At 50.8% G+C, this 23,695-nt stretch overlaps 1 protein-coding gene across 8 annotated transcripts in view; it reads right to left on the bottom strand.

The window, feature by feature from the left end:
• The window catches only part of MAP4K4 (mitogen-activated protein kinase kinase kinase kinase 4), a 195,678-nt gene that overhangs the window by 72,922 nt on the left and 99,061 nt on the right, over positions 1-23,695 (bottom strand). The window lies entirely within an intron of this gene.

Here is a 23,695-nt window from a genome sequence, read left to right on the forward strand (position 1 = left end):
TTGATGATTAACCCTTTGAGTGCCAACCGGTATCCTAGCAACTATGCTAAAATTGCCAAGGCATTTTGAGTTAAGGTTTTCAAATTTTTTTCCCACATAAAGAGTGAACTACTAGCATCTAATAGTGACACTGCAGGAGGAGTGTGATCGCGCTCCCAGGCACTCTAGGGGTTAATTAAAGGAAACCAGAATATGTCAACCCAAAACATGCTTCTCTGACATAAGGATATTTTTAACTAAAAGTGCCTGAAAAACAGCAGGTACAGGCACTCTGACCTCCCTCTGAAAGCAAGAGATAAAACTCCCACTTTAAAGATGTCCTCCCTTTACCAATTGAAAAAAAGTTATCACCAGAGACAAGGAGTTGAGGTCAAGAGAATCCGTACAGCACACCTTGTTAAAATAACTCTTATCTCGCACAGCCGACGTGGCTCAGTGGTTGAAAGTCGACCTATGAACCAGGAGGTCACGGTTCAATTCCCGAGCAGGGCACATGCCTGGGTTGCAAGCTCAATCCCCAGTGTGGGGTGTGCAGGAGGCAGCCGATCAATGATTCTCTCTCATCATTGATGTTTCTATCTCTCCTCCCTTCCTCTCTGAAATCAATCCTATATAATAAAGAGGTAATATGCAAATTAACCCTCACACCCTCACAAGATGGCTGGCTGCCTATGACCAGGCCGGCAGGGGGGTTAGAGAGGGACAACCAAATGACTGAACAGCAGGCTGTGTGGGGCAACCAGGCCGGCAGGGGGACCATGAGGGGCGACCAGGCCTGCAGGAGGGACAGTTGAGGGTGACCAGGCCAGCAGAGGGGGGCAGTTCGGGGCAACCAGGCTGGCAGAGGGGGGCAGTGAGGGGCGACTAGGCTGGCGGGGGGATGAGGGCAGTTGAGGGTGACCAAGCCGGCAAGGGCGGGCAGTAAGAGGCGACCAGGCCGGCGGGGGGACGGGGGGCAATTAGGAGCGACCAGGCCGGCAGGGAGGAGGCAGTTGGGGGTTACCTGGTTGGCAGCGGGGGGCAGTTAGGGGTGACCAGGCCAGAAGGGGGGGCAGTTAGGGGTGACCAGACAGGCAGGCAGGCAGGCGAGCAATTAGGAGTCAGCAGTCCAGGACTGTGAGAGGGATGATGGATTTAGGCCCAATCCTCGGCAGTCGGACATCCCCCAAGGGGTCCTGGACTGGAGAGGGTGCAGGCTGGCCTGAGGGGACCCCCCGCCCCATGCTCACATTCCATGCACTGGGCCTCAGTAAAATATAAGAAATAAGTGACTCTGACCCTCCTTAGCCTCCCCGTGCACTTTACTCCCCACACTACCTCTCTGTCCAACCAAGTATAGAAGCGTCTGGGCTGTTCCACTTCTCTGAGTTGTCATTTTTCTTGTGAGGTTCCCACGCATATAGGAGACACACATGCCTATCTGCTCTTTGTTACAGGGACCCGGGTGGAAGGAAAAATATTTTCCTCCCTACATGATCAAACTTGTAATTATATTACGAGACCAAAAAGCGAGCAGTAAACCAAAATGCTCAGATTATAAGACAGTATGTTCCTGACATCAACATTTTGCCATTCCCAACATTAGTGTGCAAGTATGTCTAGATACTACATGTTTTAATGAGTCTACAGGAAGAAGAAAAGAAATGTTACCAAAGATTATCTCTGGATTATACTTTCTTCTTCAATCTACCTAAACTGACATTTTATTTTCCTAATTTGGGGGTGTGGGGGGAATAAGAGAAGAGTTTAAGGTTGAGGAGTTAGCTCCATAAAAAAGTTTGAGATGAGTTTATTTCTGACGACATGTGACCCACTCTGTCCTCAGCCCATTCACCCGTCCTAGTCACTGTCAATCCCACTCAGGCTGCTTCCTCTGCAGGCACTTCCTTTGCGGGAGGCTGGCGGGGCCTTGAAGAACCCAACCTTACTGGCTGATCGGCCTTCTGCTGGTCGTGGCACCGGGAGCGCTGACCTTGGTTTCATCGCCAAGGTCTTCCTGTTTGCTATGATGGTACCACTCCAGACCCATAACTTCTTGAGTTGGAAAGTTACACACTTAAATCTTTCCTGGAGCAAAGCAGATGGTAAATGGGGCCCAGGATCGCCCACCATGCTGTCTTATCTTCCGGACCTGCCAGAGGATACCTTAAAGAGACTCGAGCAACGCCCAGCCGGTGTGGCTAGGTCACGGTTTGATTCCTGGTCAGGGCACTTGCCCGGGTTGCGGGCTCGATCCCTAGTAGGGGGCGTGCAGGAGGTAGCCGATCAATGATTCTCTCTCATCATTGATGTTTCCATCTCTCTCCCCCTCTCCCTTCCTCTCTGAAATCAATAAAAACTTTTCTTTTTTTTTTTTTTAAAAAAGAGAGACTGGAACAACTAAAATTAGACAAAACATATAAAAGAGTCTAAGACACGGACCATCAGGCATTGAAGGACAGTGACCCCTGAGAGACAGGAAATGCGAGGAAAGACCTACAGCTGCCTGGCTCGCTGCCCTGGGAGGCCTCCAGACTGCAGCACAGGGACGGGGACCCACCAGAGCCCAGAGGATCTGAGCTGAGGAGCAGAGTTCACGAGACAGGACCTGGAGGAGACAGCTGCCGGGAGCTGCGGGAGCTCGGGGATGCCCCGGAGTACCGCAGAGCCCTGCTCACACATCCTCATGAGGATGCGACCTGAGGTCAGGGAGGGAGCCCCAAGGGACTGGGGGCGGGGGTGTGCCCAGGGCTCCCAAGGACAGGCACACGGGAAGTGGGACTCGGCACCCAGGAGACCACTCCCACGTTGCTCAGCTGGGTGACCTGTGATGCCAGCCACGCGGTGCCAAGGAAAGCTAGACTTGCCTTCTGCTTTCTAAACTGAGCATTTGGGACAATTCTAAACACAAAGCTTTCCTGACACAGCTGTGAGCTCAGACCTGGTGAACTCGGCGACATACCTCACCTCTGGCTCACCGCCCCCCGCAGAGGTAGGTGGGCAGGTGATCCCCCGCACACACTGAGGCTTCCAGACTCACCGCTAGGACGGAATAGGGCCAAGCAAGGCGCCCAGTGCTCAGTTAAACCAACAGCCAGCCACAAAAATGGTCCACACCAGCGCCACCTGCCTGCCTGCTGTCGCCAGGTACCTGTCTAGTGCGGGAGAGATGAGCAGTGAGCTGAGCTGCGCTGCCTTCTCTGCACAGGACACGGTGACACGCCGCAGGGCTCCTCATGAGGAAAATGTGAAAAGATGCCCAAAACCCAGACACCAAAAGACTGGAAGGAACTGACGAAAGGTTCAGCCAGAAGCGCACTGGCTCACTGTGGAGACTGGCAATCACCTTCTGAATTCCCAAGCTGTCAGGGGCGGGACCCCATCAGGACACACATCAACGCTGCTGCGCGACATTGCAGCATTTCCATCCTGAGACATGCTCTGAACACAATACCTACAACTGCCGATGCTAAGTGATACTTGTAGGTCATCAGAAAATGATCTTTCTGATCAATGTGATTTTAAAATGTGAATGAATTGCATGCAGGAACAAAAAGTGTTTTACAGAAAATAAATCTTTAATTTTAGAGCATAAGGCAATAACAGGATTGATGTAATACAATTTAAACAAGAAACAAGAGTAAGGTTTCCACAAATTCTGAAGATGTAAGTCCACACCCACTCCAACCAGCAGCACGGGAGCTCTGCAGCAGCAACTGAACGCAAAGGGTCGCCTTCTCTTTCATTCAGATCATCAGAAAGACAAGCGCTTAGCAAACTTTTTGTTAGTAATCACTTTATATGAACTTTAGGGTTGCCTACTACCGTTTCACAAAACTGTCGTAAGTCATTTTGGCCTAAAAAAGCTCATTAAGGATTATATTCTTCAATCCACTTTTCCTCCTCCTGACACATATGCAGGTGTGCAATGCACTAGGAGGGAGAGCTGCAGGCGGCCACACTGTGTGTGTGCACTGGGAGGGAGAGCTGCAGGCGGCCACAGTGTGTGTGCACTGGGAGGGAGAGCTGCAGGCGGCCACAGTGTGTGTGTGCACTGGGAGGGAGAGCTGCAGGCGGCCACAGTGTGTGTGTGTGTGTGTGCACTGGGAGGGAGAGCTGCAGGCGGCCACACCGTGTGTGTGCACTGGGAGGGAGAGCTGCAGGCGGCCACAGTGTGTGTGCACTGGGAGGGAGAGCTGCAGGCGGCCACAGTGTGTGTGTGTGTGTGTGTGCACTGGGAGGGAGAGCTGCAGGCGGCCACAGTGTGTGCACTGGGAGGGAGAGCTGCAGGCGGCCACACCGTGTGTGTGCACTGGGAGGGAGAGCTGCAGGCGGCCACAGTGTGTGTGCACTGGGAGGGAGAGCTGCAGGCGGCCACAGTGTGTGTGTGTGTGTGTGTGCACTGGGAGGGAGAGCTGCAGGCGGCCACAGTGTGTGTGTGTGTGCACTGGGAGGGAGAGCTGCAGGCAGCCACAGTGTGTGTGTGTGTGCACTGGGAGGGAGAGCTGCAGGCGGCCACAGTGTGTGTGTGTGTGTGTGCACTGGGAGGGAGAGCTGCAGGCGGCCACAGTGTGTGTGTGTGTGTGTGTGCACTGGGAGGGAGAGCTGCAGGCGGCCACACTGTGTGTGTGTGCGCTGAGAGGGAGAGCTGCAGGCGGCCACAGTGTGTGTGTGCACTGGGAGGGAGAGCTGCATGAGGCCACACTGTGTGCATGCGCTGTGAGGGAGAGCTGCAGGCGGCCACAGTGTGTGTGTGCACTGGGAGGGAGAGCTGCATGAGGCCACACTGTGTGTGTGTGCGCTGAGAGGGAGAGCTGCAGGCGGCCACAGTGTGTGTGTGCACTGGAAGGGAGAGCTGCAGGAGGCCACAGTGTGTGTGTGCACTGGGAGGCCTCACTGGAGAGATCTGGCAGGCAGCCTTGGACTGGACACACGCGTTCTGTAGGGCAACACACGGGACACTCCCTGAAGAACACGGCCCCTTTATCGGAAGGACTATAAAGCAAAAACAGGGTGAGTTTGCGGGGTGCCTCCTAAGTCAGGCTGGCCACCACAAAGTAACTGTTCTAAAACTGAACCCCTTAATGAAAAAAGGAACCACAAACTACCGCAGGCTACCCTCGAGGTACGAGGGGCTGATTGCTCCCTGGAGAGGAACGAAAAAAGGAACAAAGAAAAGTAAATCACCACCATGAACACCATGCAGGGCCAACGCCTCCAATGGAATCTCCGCTCCACGAGGAAACAGACGCACAGACACTAAATGCGAACCAGTCAGTCACATGTTCAAGGAAAGCACTTCTCCGGTGAAGAGCCTGAAAGGCCGCTCACCACCTACACCCACCGGCACGATGGACATCCCCATGCTGGAGACTGCTGATCCCTCCACGCCCACAGCAGAACCACCAACTGCACCATCGGCTGTGACCCAACAAGGAAGGTACGGCGGCGGAGCCATCACCTTTCTGGCCTTTTAAGAAGAGCCACGCCCTTGCATATGCCTATCCACTGGTACAAACTGCCAATCCGCCCACTTCTTAACAGACTCAGCATGTGGGCACTGGGAAGAGCGAGCGGGGACAGGGTGCGAGCAGGGTCAGGGCATGGGCAGGGCCGGCTAGTGACAGTCAGGAAAGGACACCAGCTGGTTCCAGGGGGCAGGGACAGCAGCCTCAGGGAGATCCAGACCAGAGTAGTCGCCCCACGCAGCCTGAAGCAGGCTGCTCCAGGCCAGCAAATCTCCCTGCGTGTTCTGAGCCCAGGCTAAGAAAGGTGTCAAGAAAACAAAACAAATCTGTGAGAGAAATCCAAAAAACCCCCCTTTCCTGCCAGGCTCAGTGTAAACAAGGACCCTCCCGCCTGACTCCATCCATGGTGCCCAATCACGGAGCAGGGTCTGCACACCCTGCACATTCATTCAGTAGCTGGTCTCCCCCCTGCCCTGAGGTGGGGCTGAAGTGGGCACAGGAGCTCCTGTCGCCAGGGTTAGACAGGTGCTGGACGGCTTCTCTGACCAAGCTAAGGCACAGAATGGGGGAAACTGAGTTTAAAATGTAAGGTTCCTAAGGCTTACAATCCTTACAAGGAAAGCCGCAAAAGAAAGGAAGAGAAATGCCTATTGAGCTAAGGGTCCAGAGTAAATAAACGGTTAATTTGGTACTTGCTATTCAGAGCAAAGATCCCCTCAGTGGTTAATTTTAACAGAGGACAATGACATCCTTAATTACTTGGGGGAAAAGTCATAAAATCTTAGCTATAATAAATAAATTCTGGAGACCTTGGTGTTTTAAGTGGTATTTGAACCTTTCCCATCAGAGAGCACTTCCGCGCCAGCGCCAGCGCCGAGGGGGGGAAGGCCTGCAGACTGCAGTTACAGCATGTAGAGTTCATACCCTCTGACATAAACATAACTCAGCCAGTGCACACACAGTGACTAGCCACATACAGGAAACCCCCAGTGCTACCATGAAATCTTCCCTCTAAAAACGTACAGGAACTGCTAAGAAATGCATCTGGTGAGATGTGATCACACTAACTCACTCGGATTGTCTGGCCCAAGTCTGCAGCGCTGGTTCTGCTACCTGGTATACCAAATGGCTACTTGATAAACTCAGGATGAAGAAATGAGCACATATCCACGGGCCCTGGCCTAAGTGGTTTACAGGTACTTTTAACTCACTGAGATCTTCAGGTCTGCACAGAAAACACCCTGGCTCTTTGAATCGCTGTGTCTTCTCTATCGAGGAAGTATACTTGGCATGATTTCATTACAAACAAAATCGTTTTCATCATCACAGGGGGAAAGGAAAGAATGTCATTCTCAGACCAGACGATTTTGGGGCCGGTGCAGCCCCGCCCAGCGGTGTCCGCCCATCAGACGTGATGTCACAGTGCAGCTCAGAGAGCAGCTGGCAGCCTAGCTCCCTCCCACAGCAATGCCGCCATGGATGCTGGAGATGACAGATAAGCAAATGCTAGGACTGAACCACCGCAATTATCAACTGATGGAAGACTGAAGTCAAGTATCAGTAGAAATACAGAATCTATCAAAGAGGTTTCACATAGCACATACATTTCAAGGTCATCAGGCTCTGTGTAAGCACATTGTGCTTCCCTAACTTCAGTGTTCTTTATTAAAGTCATAAAGATAATGGCAAACACCTTGCCATTTAAGGAGCACCTGTCCAGGAAGAATACTGATGAAGTGACCATGGCGTCCACCGGTGAGGCGTGCCCACCTTTCAAGGTCCTGTGGGCCAGCTGGAACACCAGACACAAGACACAACTGGGACAGAAGAGGCTTCTAGTCAGTCCCACAGCACTACAAACTCACTCAACGGCCTGCTCTGCAGCCAACTCGAGCCCAAGGCCACATGTTCAAACAGAGCTGGGGACAGAGAGCGCCCGGGGCACCACCAAGGAGCTCAGAGGCTGCGAGGTGTCAGACTAGACAAGGAAGGAAAATCCGTCTTCCTAGAATAAATACAAAAGTATTTTTAAACTAAATGTAGTACATCATCAACAGCAATAACAAATAGCTTCAATCCACAAAAGACGAACACACACCAAAAAGTCAACTACTGTTATTGGGAGGTGGGGTGAGAGTGGGGTAGGGGGTGGGGCATTGCAAAAACATTTTTTCCATGTCTAATTTTCTAGATGAGTACATTACCTTTAATGTTAGAGAAAAGGCTGCCCTGTCACTTTCAAAGTAATTTCACACATATATGCATATACAGATTTCTAATATGAAACCACAAAAACCTACATTAACATGTTAACAGTAATTAAGCCAAAATGACATTATGAAAAGCTTTTATCCATATTTTTATTTCTCTATATTTTCTACCTAAAACATCTCCCTTTTATAAACAGAAAAAAACAACAACACTCTAGAAGTCATTTAAACTTATTTTTTCAACTGCTTTATTAAACTACCAGAGGCTCAGTGCACAAATTCACGCACCAGTGGGGTCCCTCGACCTGGCCTGCAGGATCGGGCCGAAACCGGCTCTCGGACATCCCCCGAGGGGTCCTGGATTGCGAGAGGGTGCAGGCCAGGCCGAGAGACCCCACTGGTGCATGATCAGGGCCGGGGAGGGACATGGGAGGTTGGCCAGCAGGGGAGGGACTGTGGGAGGGCTCCAGGGAGTGTTTGGCATGTCTTGCTCAGTCCCGATTGGCCAGACCCCAGCAGTAAGCTAACCTACTGGTCAGAGCGTCTCTCCCCTGGTGGTCAGTGCATGCCATAGCAACTGGAAAACCAGTTGAATGTCTGCCCCCTGGTGGTCAGTGAACATCATAGTGAGTGGTTGAGCGGCCTCAGCATATCATTAGTATATTACGCTTTGATTGGTTGAACGAACAACTGGACACTTAACATATTAGGCTTTTATTATATAGGATAATTTTTATACCATAAAATTCACCACTGTAAGTGCACTAAAGCTTTCTTGGGGGAAGAAGAGAATAAATTTTAATTGTGCTTACCACCCAGATAAGCAGAGCTAACCAGTGAAATCCAAAGGCCTGAAAGACCTGACTTCCAAGTGAGATGAGGCGAGCGGTTAAGGGACCCTGCCTCGCCGTGGGTGCGCTCTGCGTTGCTGCAACGAGTCGGTGAGGACCTCCCAGAACCCTGAGGGCTGGGTCCACAGCACCTCAGGAAGCCAGAACCCCTCACTCACCCCAGTTCCCAAGCCACAACCCCCGAAAGGCCCACACCACACAGTACCCAGCCCCTCTCCCAAAGTCAGCAGAAATGGGCACCTGCTCCCCACTCTCCTACTGGGGAAAAGAAATCCAGGAAAACGCTGAACTGGTGTCACTAGCAAGGCAGGGGCTTGTCTTGAAGAAAATAGCAATGTACTTGGTTGGACTCCTGTGAAGAAGCATCTTGGATCACAAATGTCACACACCCTCTTGTCCCTTCTACCCCTCCCCGCCCCCTCCCCCATGCCCTGTGAGCCATGGTGTCATTCATGATAACACACTCACACAGACACAGCAAGACAGGGCACTAGTCTACTCAACTCTCACAAGGAAGGCCCTGCAGGGAGGGAGGCGGTGAGAAGGCGCACACACCACACAGGGGATGGGTCCAGCAGGCGGCCAGGCAGAGGCGCTCACTCTGCAGGTCCAGGTCCATCTCTCTATCTCAAGTCTCATCCTCTCCCTTCTGAACAAACAGCTGCAGTGACTCCACAGATAAACTGTGTTCTTCTTTCTAAACAACTGAAGGAGAACAAATCACCAGGGACCCTCGGGGCCAGCCTCAGGGGAACTCAGCATTCAGGCACCTGGGAAGGCGACTCATCCTCAGGAAATACCACAAAACATGTTCCGCAACCTAAGTTACCAGCTACTGCTGTTCTCTCAGTTATGGCAAAACATCACACCAAAGACTGCGGTGTTTTACAAACACCCTTGTCTTCTGAAGGAGAGTGCGCAGACCCGGAGGGAGTTCCCACCTGAAGATGTGTGAGGGCTGAGGGGGCCAGGACACAAGCTTGCTTGGAATTTCATTTGTTTGGCTCCATCTCCCTATCTTTTTTTTTTTTTTAAATATATTTCATTGATTTTTTACAGAGAGGAAAGGAGAGGGATAGAGAGTTAGAAACATCGATAAGAGAGAAACATCGATCAGCTGCCTCCCGCACACGCCCTACTGGGGATGTGCCCGCAACCAAGGTACATGCCCTTGACCGGAATTGAACCTGGGACCCTTCAGTCTGCAGGCCGACGCTCTATCCACCGAGCCAAACCAGTCAGGGCTCCATCTCCCTATCTTTATTTCACCCCACACCCCCAGCGGTCGCCAACTGGTGGTCCGGGAGGTCCGAAAGGCTGGGCAGGACGGGGTGGATGGAGGAGGGATGGGTGGGAGGGCACGTGCTGTAAGAACAGCAGGGTCAGTAGAAAAGTTAGCCAGCCTCACAAAAGGAGGACAACCCGACAGAGTGGATACCACTGCCCAGGCAGCCGGCAGTTCCAAGAGAAGTCCCTGCGTGGCCCTTCACTTCGAGTCACCGCGAGTCAGCCACCTCCCCTCCTCTTTCTCGTGACTCTTGCAGCTGAGCTCATAAACGCAAATCAGAAAAGCAGTGAATCTAAACTTGAGAAATAAAGAGGTGGCAGTTTTCCCTAGCGCACATCTCAGCATCTTGTATTCATTAGAGGCAGAGTTCCTACACCAGGTCAACAATTCAATCCGCACCTGCTGTGCGGAGAAGGTGCCTGTGTCCGGTGCTCTGCACCCCGCAGGAGAGAGGCGTTCTCTCAGCGGCCGCGGGATCACGCTGAAAGTAACGAGAAGAAACCAAGGACTCCCACGTGCCGCAACGGGAACGAACTTCCCGAACAAGGCGAAGTGAAAGCAGCCAGACAGCAGCCCCCGTGGTTCCCGCCAACACTCACTCCAGGTACGAACACGCAACCAGCAGCCCTGGGGCGGGAACCAGGACCGAGGGGCGGGGTGGGCCAGTGGCCGGGGGAGGCACCAGGGCTTCTTGATCGAACTGCTGGTTCATAAGTGGAGTGTGTTCACTCTGAAATTCACCAAACTTACCATGTACGCACTTTCGTACGCATGTTTTACTTTCTGCACGAAGGCCAGCACACACCACCCTGAGCGCTTCTCCCGGGACTGCCAGCTCCCCGCCCAGCCCGGGGATGTGCAGGAAGAACTGCCGCCCGAGGGTGTGTGCACATTACAGAGGACAGGGCAGAGGAGGCCTGGCCCAGGCCGCAGGGCCGCCCGGCAGGCAGGTGCCCATCCAGCCAGACTGCGCCGCCAGAGCTGAGACCCAGGAGAGCAGGCGACCCAGGGACCCACTTCCCTCACCTCACCGCAGTTTTAAATAAAACTTCAACACAAATGATTCTGGAGTTCATTTCAAACCTCAAACACATACTAAACCGGCGGTCGCCAACCTTTCGGACTCACGGACCACCAGTTGGCGACCGCTGTACTAAACAACATATAATGCCCAAGGTTCAAAGGGACAAGGTGAACCTGTGAAGTGAATGACTAAACAAACAGGAGCTTTGGGGCAGAATGCGGTGGTCATGACTTGGGCTTTATCTTGCTGTGTTAGCACACAGAGTTAAAATCTGGGGCAGTGATTTTCCACCTTTCTCGTTTCACGGCACATAAACTAATTACTAAAATTCTGTGGCACACCAGAAAATATATTTTTTGCTTATCTGACAAAAAATAGGTATAATTTTGATTCATTGACTCAACAGCTATTGTTGTTGGCTGTTGTCATTTTTTTACCTGACAATCTAAGGGAAATGATCAGTGCCCCTGACTAAACAGTCAGGAAGGGCACGTTCTAAACCTTCTCTGGGCACACGGTTGAACTCGCTGTAGGGGACAGAGTCAGTCTGTGCCCAGGCGAGATGTAGGGCACAGCGGGGCCGGGAAGAGGGCCTCCCCCTCAGCCTGTGCTCTGGCCAGAGGCTGGGCTTCGGCCCTGCGGGAGCCGAGCCTCCCGCTGCCGAAGCGTCACGCGCCCACATACTGCACATGTGGGAGCTAGAAACCTCGCCCTCATCTAGCTAGCTGTTCCTCTCACTTTGTGTTCGGCCGAGCCCGCTACACGCAGCCCTCTGTTCTACAGGTTACTACACAGGCAGCACAGTGCGTAGGCAGGGATTCTGCCACAGGATGTTTCTCACTTCCTTCTCAGGGTGTGTGCGCATGGGTGGGGGCGCTGAGGTTCTCCAATTAAAGAATTAAAGCTTTTATTCTAAAAGCTCTTTCACTGGCATGTAAACTTAAGACATTGTGTATGTTCTTACCATAGATTTTCACTGGACATTGAGCAACTAATCAAAGAAGCAATTTCAAGAAGTTTATGACATGGGCAGTTTAGTTTGGCTATGAATCTATACTCGGGTCCTATATAACGATAATTTAAACTAGAAAGCAGTCATTGGAGTAACATTTAGAAAACATGGTTTGGGGTGCTAAGGTCCTTGTAAAGGCTTCACCATTTTAAAAGGTGCAGTGTCAGTGGAATGGGCACAGGACATTTGAGGCCTGTCCTTCCAGCTGCTCTGATTCACCACTTTATCACATCTCATCAGACACAACTAAAAGATTAAAACTTTACTTTTCTGCCCGCCCGGTGTGGCTCAGTGGTTAAGCATCAATGAACCAAGAGGTCACTAGTTTGATTTCCAGTCAGGGCACATGCCCAGTTTGTGGGTTCAATCCCCAGTGTGGGGTGTGCAGGAGGCAGCTGATGAATGATGTTCCTCTCATTGATGTTTCTATCTCTCTATCCCCTCTCCTTTCCTCTCCATTAAAAAAATCAGTAAGAACATGTAATTTTTTTAAGTTTAATTTTCAGATAGTTTCATGAACAAAAGTACATGCACATGGAACACCATCCATCAGCCACATTTACGCTGCCTGTGCTTCGGGCCTTCGCATGAAGAGAAAGGAAGAAGGGGCATCGCATTTGTCTCCCCGGGTGGCACTGGCCGCTCAGCGTCCGGGAGATGCTGCTGCCCCAGGCACTGGCTCTTGGCTGAGATGCAGCCTCCCGGCAAAGAACAAAGATCCCCGTCACCAGGGAGTGTATGCGCTGGGGGCGAGGGGATGAGTGGAGCGATGGGAGAGGCAGGTGAGACACACTGTTCCGTAGCACAGTACAGAAGTGGAAAATGGTAAACCGAAGAGAAGATAAGGGCATCGGGAGCAGGAGGCTGCAATTCACTGTGTCGAGGCATGAAGGCGAGGGAGCAGGCAGAGCCATCATGAGGGACTCGCATTCCTGGGAGATACAAGCAGCAAGGGACAGGCCCTCAGGAGGGAGGACCCTGGAGCTGTAGGACAGGGAGGCCCTGTGGGTGGGTGGGGAGAGGGCAGCAGGAGAGGAGGGCTGAGGGAGCCTGAGGGAGAGGCCAATCAAGTGGGGCGCGAAGGCCATGGTAAGAACCTAAGCTCACACCCGGAGCTAAATAAGGACAGTGAAAGATTCTGATAGGACTTTATTTCAAAAAGGATCACGAGGCTGCTGTCCAGAGAAGACACTGGTGACCATGCTCGGAGGAAGGCGTGCCTGGAGCAACTGCGGAATCCATGCAAGACACGAGATATGGGGGTGGGAGAGGCTGTGGCAAAAAGGGGTCGATTCATGTGTGTGACATTTTCTTACAAACTCACAGGCTGTTCTAACTTGTTATGAATTTCAAATACACAGAAGCAGACAAAACAGTGTATCCAACCCTCTTGTACCTAAGTCTAGATTTTAACAGTTACCAACTTGTGGCCTATTCCCTCCCACCATCCACCACAGGCCGTTATTTTGACAAAAACTGGGTATTGTTCAAAACTAGCGCCAACAGGATTTCCTAACAGGCGAGATGTGTGGTATGCGACAGAGGTGGTCCTGGAGGACTCAAGGCCTTGCAGCCTGAGCAAACAGAGCCTAGAGTGGCCACCGAGGGCAACACTGTGATGAAACAGGTGTGTGAGGGAAGACAGGAACTCGCGGGAGACATGCTGACTGTGGGCCCGCAGACATCCGGTTGGAGATGCTGAGCAGCAAGGTTAACTGGCCAGTCCAAGAGCCAGTCCCAAGGCCAGAGACGCTCTCCCCAGAGAGGCCTGCTCGCCAGCTGAACCTGAGCTCACACCAGGACCCAGGTGTCAAGAGGGCTCCCTCCACTCTCCGAACAATGAGGTTTACGCTGAACACCTACTTTCCTCCTGGGAGTCTGAACTGTGGGGTACATGCCAGGCAGAGGGTGCTTCTGTGACCAGCTCCAAACAAAACCTGGCGCTGGGTCTCCGAGGAGCCTCCTACTGACTGCGGAGGAAGGGAGCCTGGGGCAGGGCCTCCCTGCACCCTGCGCCCTCCCCTTGCTGACGTGCTGTGTGACCCTCCCTTGGACTAAGTCACTGCTGAGTCCTGCGGGCGCTCCAGTGACCAGGGACCTGAGGGTGCCCCTGAACCTCCGACACGCGTCCCTTTCAATAAACTCGGGAATGAGAGCAAGCAAAGTGCCGGGAGCCGGTCCATCCTTGCTGTTTCAAGGGACCTGGCATATATGGCATACTGTTTTTAATATGTTTGCTCACCTTCTTGGCACTATGTGTTTTAACCAAGGTCACCTCTCTGAGAGAGGTTGTTTCCCCAGGTAGGGATTTTCCCCTGAAGTTAGGGAGGGAATAAAACCCTTTAACTAAGTGCCAGGCGGGTAATTAATCACTTTAGCTACGAACAACCATGCTTAAGCTACATAATCTTTACTCCCTGGAATGGAGATAAGAAACGCCCTAACCTTTGTAATAGAGATTGATAGGATTGGAATCAACTGGTATAAATACAGATGTAACAAGACAACAGCTCTACAGAACCTAGACAGAACCTAGACACAGAACCTAGACACAGAACCTACACAGAACCAAGAGACAGAAGAACTTCGCTGGAGAGAACATGGCAAAAGATCCTGGACAGAACTTAGAACACAGAACCTAGAGACAGAACTTAGACACAGAACCTAGAGACAGAACCTAGCGAGAGAACCTGGCTGAAGATCCTAGAGACAGAACCTGGCTACAGAACCTAGATAGAACATGGCAAGAGAACCTGACTAGAACCTGGTGACTGAACCTGGCTGGAGAACCTAGCGAGGGAACATGGCCACAGAACCTGTCTGGAGAACCTGGAGAACCTAGCAAGAGAACATGGACACAGAACCTGGCTGGAGATCCAAACCAGAACTTGGCTGGAGATCCTGGCTAGAGATCCTGGCTAGGCTGCTGATCAACTGAATGCTGTTTCCGTGTCATTCCTTCTTCGCCAACTCCGTCCACACCTTTGGGGACCCCTGGACCTGCTGGGGTTGGACCCCAGCAGCAAAGTGTCAAGATGAAAACACATCTGTGCACTTAGAGCCCCCAAATTTTTAAAAAATAAAGTTGGTGGGGAAGGAGAATGGAACTATTAAAGAACAGTGTCCCTATTTTTAAAGATACCAATTTGGTTATACAAAATGCTGGATGGTTTCTTTTAAATCAACTATTTATTGTACCAGAAAAACGCCTTTCATTCATAAAGTGATGAAATGAAACTAAGAAACGTGGGTGATCCGCCTGCCTGGAGAAGCCACCAACAGTGGCAGAAGACGGTCCTGAGAGGCAGTTCCGCGGAGAGGAGAGAAAGCCCTCCACCCACGGAATCCCTCTCCCCCCGGGCCTGGGAATCGTGGGGATTACACAGACTCAGTGTCCAGAAACTGTTTAATGAGTGAATTAGCGCAACTTCATGAACAGCATTACAAACAACAACAGAAATCTGCACCCATGGCTGACACCTGCCATTCCCAGGGCCGATGAACCCAAACTGCCTCTGACCAAAGCGGCTAGTCCTGGGTCATGTTTTCAATAAAACTGAATAATATTGTTCCCTGATCCTTTTTAATATTTAAAACTATTGCACCAATCAATAGAGAAAATGTATGATTATAAAGTAATATAATAAAAACATTCTATCACATACACATTAAAATAAGGGCTGTCTCTAATTTATAAAAATGATGTGATGTATATTTTTTTTTTGCCAATGCTCAAAGATTTGAATAACTGCAAGCTTACAGAGCATGACAACGTGTTAGCTGCCACATTAAACTCCAGCGGCAGAGCCCCACTGCTGCGCTCCCCAAGGGGACTGAGAGCGAGCTGCACGATGAAGGGAAGACCAGGTGCTATTCTGTGACAACTATGAAACTCTGAGCAGGGCATCCCTCTGAACATCGACCACTGGGTCAGTGGTGGGCAGTTACACGGACATGAGCAGGGCAAGGACGACGGGCCAGGCACAGAAGGTCACCAGGTGGACAGCCCCGGGTGCCTAGCAAAGCACGACTGTGGGGTGGGACCTCATCCCCTGGGCGACCTTCCTCCCCGCGCATATTACTTTAGACCAGGAGTCCTCAAACTTTTTAAACAGGGGGCCAGTTCACTGTCCCTCAGACCGTTGGAGGGCCGGACTATAGTTTAAAAAAAAACTATGAACAAATTCCTATGCACACTGCGGCAGAAAAAACACCCGGCGGGCCGGATAAATGTTTTCGGCGGCCGCATGTGGCCCGCGGGCCGTAGTTGGAGGACCCCTGCTTTGGACCCCTGACCTTCCTCCCCAGAGGTAACATCTAGGCCTCAGTTGTGGTTCACTCCAGGCCCAGAAGAGCAGCAGAACCAGACAAGTGTCCCCACGGCTGACACCAGGCCCAGCTGCACTGGGTAATGACCCCCTGGCACTGACCATCGAGGAGACCATGACCCTGAAAGGACACGCCTGGAAAGCTGCTGACTGTTCTACTGAGATCTTTCTTCCCTGGGACCTCCCCTAAGGTCTCTACCCTAAAGCCCTAAGACGGAGGACCCAGCGTACTCCCTCCAGGGAGCACACTGGCACCTTCCCCTTCTCCCTCCCCCTCCTTTCAGGTGGGTCACCTTGACCTCCCTCACTCCAAGCTCCAAGGGCCCTTCTTTGCCTCTGTAACTTGTTTCCTCAGCCCATTTCTTCTATCACTCATTTCTTCCACTTCTGTGATTTTCTGAATAAATGTTCCTACAGTTGGAATCTTGGCTCTGATTTCTCTCCTAGCCAGAACCCAAGTACCGAGGCTGCTGAGCCCAGGTCCGGTCTGCCCCCACCGGTCAGACACCTGGTGCCCTTCCCATCACTGCCAACATGATGGTGACGTGACTCAAGTTGTGAGCCTCAGACTGTCTGGTCATGGCATAGTCGGCAGGATTCTAGAGAAGCCCACCCAGGAGCACCTTGCAGACCCAGGCCCGTGCTGGGTACTAGCTGGGCCCACTGTGCCCCACCAGCTCCTCGCTTTGCATGGATGGACCTGGGTAAGTTTTCCTTGGAATTCCAGATCTCCTTGTTTTAAGGTAAGAGGCTGACTTTCTTTGAGCTGTATTTTTTTAAATCCTCGGGGTGGAGCTAAAGGTTAAGTATTGAGAGACCCTAGGCTGTAGATAAGAAGTGAGATAACTAAGGAGAGGAGAGGAAACCCTCCCTACTAGGCCTCTTAAAGATCAGGGCTGCTAGGAACATGGAAGGCAGGTCACTAGCCCAACTACTAAAGATGAGAGTTGTGGGACCAGTTTTCTAGGCACCCTTGTATGGACAGGCATGATGGAGGGGAAGCTAGCTAAGTACGGAGGCCAACAAGCAGGGATGCCTGGCTTGGGACAGGCTTCGTGTAGAGTGGAGCCCACCTGTCTGAGCGGGTGAGTCCATCGTTACAGTGCCCAGCCATCACTGCGACCGTTGGTAACTGCCCCCAGGGCCCAGGGTAGCACTCTACACCCAGATAGCAGGGCATTCCTGTGGAGTGCAGTCTACCTGTCTGAGCAGAGGAAGTCCATCTCCCCATGACTAGCCATCATGAAAACCATTGGTAAGCCTACCTCAGGGCACGGGGGATGCATTCCACACCCAAGGTAGCTCCCGGGCAAGAGGGAACCTGCTGTGGTTCTCAGCACAGGGCAGCCCAGAGACTACAGGGGCACTTCTACTCGTGGCTTGGAATACGCCTGTCTCTCCACAGCTGGGGAACAGTCCACAGTGCCTCGAGACACCCAAATTTGACCCTGAATCCCTTAAGCTTCTTTTGCAACATAGCCTGGCCCCACTATAAAGTGGGCAATAGAGAGGTTTGGCCAGTTAATGGCACCGTTAAGTTTAATACGACCAAGACCTGTTTTGCCGGTCCCAGGAAAACGGACTGAGGTTTCATATACCCAAGCCTTTATAGCTCTCAGGGATGACCTCAGCTGTATACTACCTGTAATGTAAACTAGATCTCTCTGTAATTGCTGCAGACCCAGGAAGAAAAATATACCCCGGTGGAAAAGAAAAATCTAAAACTGAGGGAATGAATTTGTCAGTCCTTTGAACCCAATTCTTGAGGTATTACAAATGAAGTCTCTACAGGGCCAGAGGTGTGGCTCCAGAATCAACTCAAATCCCACCAAATCTTAACTAAGCCATCTTTTTAAATGCAAGTTTCTGGGAGGTAATCCTCATTAACAGGAAAAAACCTTAGCCATCTTAGCAGATCAAATTAACTTATTTCAGCTGTTAAACACTGATTGCTAGATAAGTCTTAAATTCACCGACTTTTGGCTTCTTTTCTTTTTTTACAGAAAACCTAGAAAATATACTTGAAGCTGTAAGTGAATGTCATACTTTATTAGAAGTACTAGAGGCCTGGTGCACAAAATTCATGCACTCAGGGAGTCCATCAGCCCAGCCTGCGCCCTCTCACAGTCCAGAAGCCCTGTGATCAATTGCCCCACAGAGGGAGGCCCCACCCACTCGCCGCAGCGCCGCTGGCCAGGTAGCCTGGGCGTCCCTCTGCAGGGCGATCGTGGGGTGATGGCACAGCACCTCGACCAATCGCATGGCACCCGCCTTGGCTGGTCTGGCACCAGTGCATGTCAGCCAGTGCGTGTCATAGCGTGGTCATCCAGACAGTCATTCTGCTGTTCAGCCGTTTGGTCAATTTGCATATTACGCTTTTATTATTATAGACTAGAGGCCCGGTGCACAAAAATTTGTGCACTCAGCGGGGACAGGGGTCCCTCAGCCCAGCCTATGCCCTCTCGCACTCTGGGACCCCTCGGAGATAAAGACCTGCTGGCTTAGGCCTGTTCCCAGGTGGCAGAGGGCAGGCCCAATCCCTAAGTGCAGCCCCTGTTCGGGCTCAGAGCAGGGCCGATTGGGGAGTTGGGGCACCGCCCCCTGTCATACACAGAGCAGAGCGATCGGGAGGTTGTGATTCCACCCCCAGTCACGCTCAGGGTAGGGCCGATTGGGGGGTTGGGGCACCATCCCCTGTCACACTCAAGGCAGGGTCGATGGGGAGGTTGCAGCGCCATCCCGTCATGCACAGAGCAGGGCCAATCAGGGGGTTGGGGCATTTCCCCCTGTCACTCACAGAGCAGGGCCCATGAGGGGGGTTGGGGCTCTGTACCCTGTCACACACAGAACAGGGCCAATCAGGGGGTTGGGGCGCCGCCCTCTATCACCCACAGAGCAGGGCAGATCAGGGGGTTGGGGTGCCTCCACTCTCACACTCAGGGCAGGTCTGATGGGGAGGTTATGGCTCTACCCCATCACACACAGAGCAGGGCCCGTGGGGGGCGCGGGGGGGGGGGGGGGGCGCCGCACCCTGTCACACACAGAGCCGCAGGGCGATCAGGGGGTTTGGGCGCTGCCCCCTGTCACGCTGATCCCGGTGCCGGGAGGCCTCGCAGCTCCGCTGATCCCGGTGCTGGGAGGCATATTACCCTTTTACTATATAGGGTAGAGGCCTGGTGCACGGGTGGGTGCCGGCTGGTTTGCCCTGAAGGGTGTCCTGGATCAGGGTGGGGGTCCCCACTGGGGTGCCTGGCTAGTCTGGGTGAGGAGCTGAGGGCTGTTTTCAGGCTGGGGGTGACTGAAGCTCCCAACAGCTCCTTTTTTTCTTTTTCTTTTTTTTAAATTCTGGGCCAGCTTTAGCTTTGAGGCTTGGCTCCAGCTCTTAGGCCTCCGCTGCTGAAAGTAGGTTTCTGGCCTTTGCTTACAATGTTGCGATCCTGCTGGCTGAAGCCCGGCAGGTTTCTGGGGTTTTGTTTAGCTTCTATGTTTGTTACATAGTTGCTTGCAGCTCAGAGGCCTGCAGAGGCAGGCGGGGAACGTTGGAGTCCTCCGTCACTGAAGCAAGCAAGCCTCATGTTAGTTTCAAGCTTCCTGGCTGCCTGCCGCCATCTTGGCTGGCAGGTAATTTGCATATCGCCCAGATTAGCCAATGCAAAGTGTAGCGCTCATATGCCAATCACCATGTCTCTCTTTTATTAGATAGGATGTCTCTTAAAATTGTGAGTGTTTGCCAATGGAGGAGCCTGTTTCTAGAAGTTATAAAATGTACTCACCAATCTAAAGAATGCTAATAGCTTACTTTTTAGTTGTCACTAAAAAATAAAAACCAAGATTTCTAAAAGTTAAGAATTCTAATTAAGTTGGAAAGAAATTATAAGTTTTGGTAATAGAAATATTTTTTGAAGGAAAAGGAAGAAAGTAAGTTGTTATAAACTTACTTTCTGGTTATTTCTGAATGGGTAAAAAATCTTGTGTAAGTTATAGATGATTTGTGAAGAGAAATCTTGAGAAGAAATTATATCAATAAGCTAAATAATAAATTTAATTAAACAAATGAATTTAAAGATAAAAAAAGTAAGCTAATACAGAGTTAGAGTTTGGTTCTTTGCCACTCTTTAAAGCAAATTGGTAAGTTATATATTTTTCTCCCTACATGATCCTTCCAGATTTGGTAATTCTTAACCATTTGGTAATTCTATAGATGCAAGCGGTGGACCTTTTTAAATTAAATTCAAAATATAATGGCAGCTAACTAGTCAATGAGTGAGTCATGGCAATACATTTCTTTGCATGAATTCATAAGACCAGTTTCCAATTGTGGTTTCATTAAACAAGAGACTGACTGGAGTGTCATGTTTGAGAGACAGACCTGGACTCTGGATGTCACCAGAAACCTTAATGAACTGAGATTGACTTTCGAAGCTCATAAAAGACACTTGGAGAAACTCAGAGGGTTGACTTGAAACGCAGGCAGATAGGGCAGGGGTCCAGTGGAGAACATAGGCAGGGGCAGACACCAACCAAGCAGAAATAATAAAATGTTTCTGGACTCAAAGCGGGAGGCATGGGAAACGGAGGGAGTGCCTACAGCAACAAGGTGTACAAACGCATAGAAACAGAAAGTTCAGCATAGGAACTGAGAAAGGACACATAGAAACGGAAAATTCAGGTCCGTTGCTGGGCAAAAACAATTGAGGGAATCAATCAGGTGACGACACAGATAAACATAGAGCAGGCTTGTAGCAAATATATACCCCTGGACAACAGGACTTTAAGGGGCAGCCCATTATTGGGTCCCCTCCCCTTGCGGGGAGACACAACCCCAGGAAAACACCTTGGCTCACCGTTCCGGTTACCAAAATGACCTGGTGCTTTGCTTATTCATATGGCTCATGGCAGGTCTTCCAGGTAAGAAGAGAAGGTTGCTTTCCTGGGAGATGGCAAAGGAGGAACCTCATGACATCTTTGGGGACCTCGAGAAATTGAGGAATTCACCCAGGCCTATAGGTATTGCAGACAAACCTAGTTGCAGGCAACTAGGAGGCTCAGCTTTTTTGCCCTGAGGGGCTAACTAAAGCTTAATCATGGGATTCCAGAAAAGCAGATTTAAAAGAACCTAGACCAGTGGTCGGCAAACCGCGGCTCTCGAGCCACATGCGACTCTTTGGCCCCTTGAGTGTGGCTCTTCTACAAAATACCATGTGCGGGCCCGCACGTACAGTGCGATTGAAACTTCGTGGCCCATGTGCAGAAGTCGGTTTTCGGGCTGGGCGAGTCTATTTTGAAGAAGTGGCGTTAGAAGAAGTGGGGGGTGTCGGTTGGTCGGTCAGGCGACGGAAGATGTGGCGCAGGCGGGCCTCGGGATACACAGCGCGGGGGAGGCGCGCGCCATTCATGCACGAGTTTAGTGAGCCAGTCAGTCAGCAGTCTCATTGTGCAGTGGTTAGTGCTAGTCGCGTCCACAAGTCACGCGCGGGTGACAAAAGTACCTACTTGAAGCATAAAGTTACCTGTAATTTTCCAACCAGCTGCAAATACTACAGGTATTTTTGTCGTCAATTTAAGAATTGTAATTATTTTGTGATGGTGGCTTTATTATTATAAAATGAAACATTTTTTGAGGTATGTTGAGATGGTTTGGACATATAGAGAGGATGAACGAAAGGAGATAGACGAAACAAGGATACAAGATGGAAGGGGTCGACCTCAGTGAACATACCTCAATCAGATTGAGGACGTTTTTAGCAAAGGCCAGCTTAGGAGTACCCTAATGAAGTGGATAACAATGTACCTACCTATATAGTTTAAGTTTAAAAAATTTGGCTCTCAAAAGAAGTTTCAATCGTTGTACTGTTGATATTTGGCTCTGTTGACTAATGAGTTTGCTGACCACTCGCCTAGACAATCAATTGCTATTCTTATTGTGTCTATGCAAATAACCATGCCAAATTGAAACTGGACTTAATGCAGTAAATAAATTGGTCTTAATTTGGCTCTCTAATAAAAATGAGGGTGGTTTTAGGGGAAAATTATGTTTCAAAGGAATCTATAATGTAGATATGAAGATTAGAGTCCAGTTCAATTCATTGTCTTCAAAATTTTATTCTTCACCTATAAATTAAACTGGACCCTGAATTTTTCTAGTTTTCTTAAATTTTGGCTACAACCTCCAAACTAATGTTTCATTTTTCTTCCATCATTTGACCTGGAATTATTAGGACTAAAATGCTTGTCTTTCACTGCACCATTCTTCATAATACTTGTTGTTCTCCTTTTGCCCCAATAATATTAAAATTTATAACAGTTTGTTTCTACCAGGTATCAAACTCTACTTGCACTCAGGGAATACCACCCTAGACATCATTGCCACCTCCTGCCATGCCCAGGTCTAGTCATCCCTCAGACAGAGAGCAAGGAGCTCTTGGATCCGAAAGAAAACATCATCCCTCTTCAGTAGGAAGCAGCTACCGAGGACACCCTGTACCCCTTTAATTTGAAAGAATTCAGAGCCAAGATCCTTGAAGGGGGATGTGGTAGGCATTAGACAGACATGAGCAGGGCAAGGACGACGGGCCAGGTACAGAAGGTCACCAGGTGGACAGCCCGGGTGCCTAGCAAAGGACACTGTGGGGTGGGTGGGACCTCATCCCCCGGGCGACCTTCCTCCCGAGCATATCACTTTAGACCCCTGACCTTCCTCCCCAGAGGTAACATCTAGGCCTCAGTTGTGGTTCACTCCAGGCCCAGAAGAGCAGCAGAACCAGACAAGTGTCCCCACGGCTGACTGGGCCCAGCTGCACTGGGTAATGACCGCCCCCTGCCCTGGCGCTGACCAATCATGGAGACCATGACCCTGAAAGGACACGCCTGGAAAGCTACTGACTGTTCTATTGAGATCTTTCTTTCCTGGGACCCCCCCTAAGGTCTCTACCCTAAAGCCCTAAGAAGGAGGACCCAGCGCCTCCCACCCAGAGCACACTGGCACTTTCCCCTCCTCCCTCCCTTCCCCCTCCCCCTCCTTTCAGGCAGGTCACCTTGACCTCCCTCATTCCAAGCTCCAAGGGCCCTTCTTTTGCCTCTGTAACTTGTTTCCTCAGCCCATTTCTTCTACCATTCATTCTTCCACATCTGTGACTTTCTGAATAAATGTTACAGCTTAAGTCTCGGCTCTTACAGCTTTAGTCTTGGCTCTGAATTGTCTCCTAGCCAGAACTCACGTACTGAGGTTGCTGAGTCTGACCCCACCTGTGTAACACTTGGTGCCATTCCCACTGTCCCCATCGTATCCATAATAATAAACGCGTAATATACTAATTAGACCAGATGTCCAGAAGGATGAAGCTGGGGCTGCAAGGGAAGCCCAGGTCCCAGGTGCCAGGTGCCAGAGGGAAGTCAGTGCCAGCAGCCGGGGGAAGGAAGGCCTACTCTTGCACGAATTTCATGCATTGGGCCTCTAGTCCATAAATAAAATGAAGACTTTCCAACGTGAAAAACACAAATGCCTGAGGAATACGTTAACTTACTCTGAACCTTCC

Source organism: Myotis nattereri (genome assembly GCF_964212035.1).
Source record: "Myotis nattereri genome assembly, chromosome: 10".
NCBI lineage: Eukaryota > Metazoa > Chordata > Mammalia > Chiroptera > Vespertilionidae > Myotis > Myotis nattereri.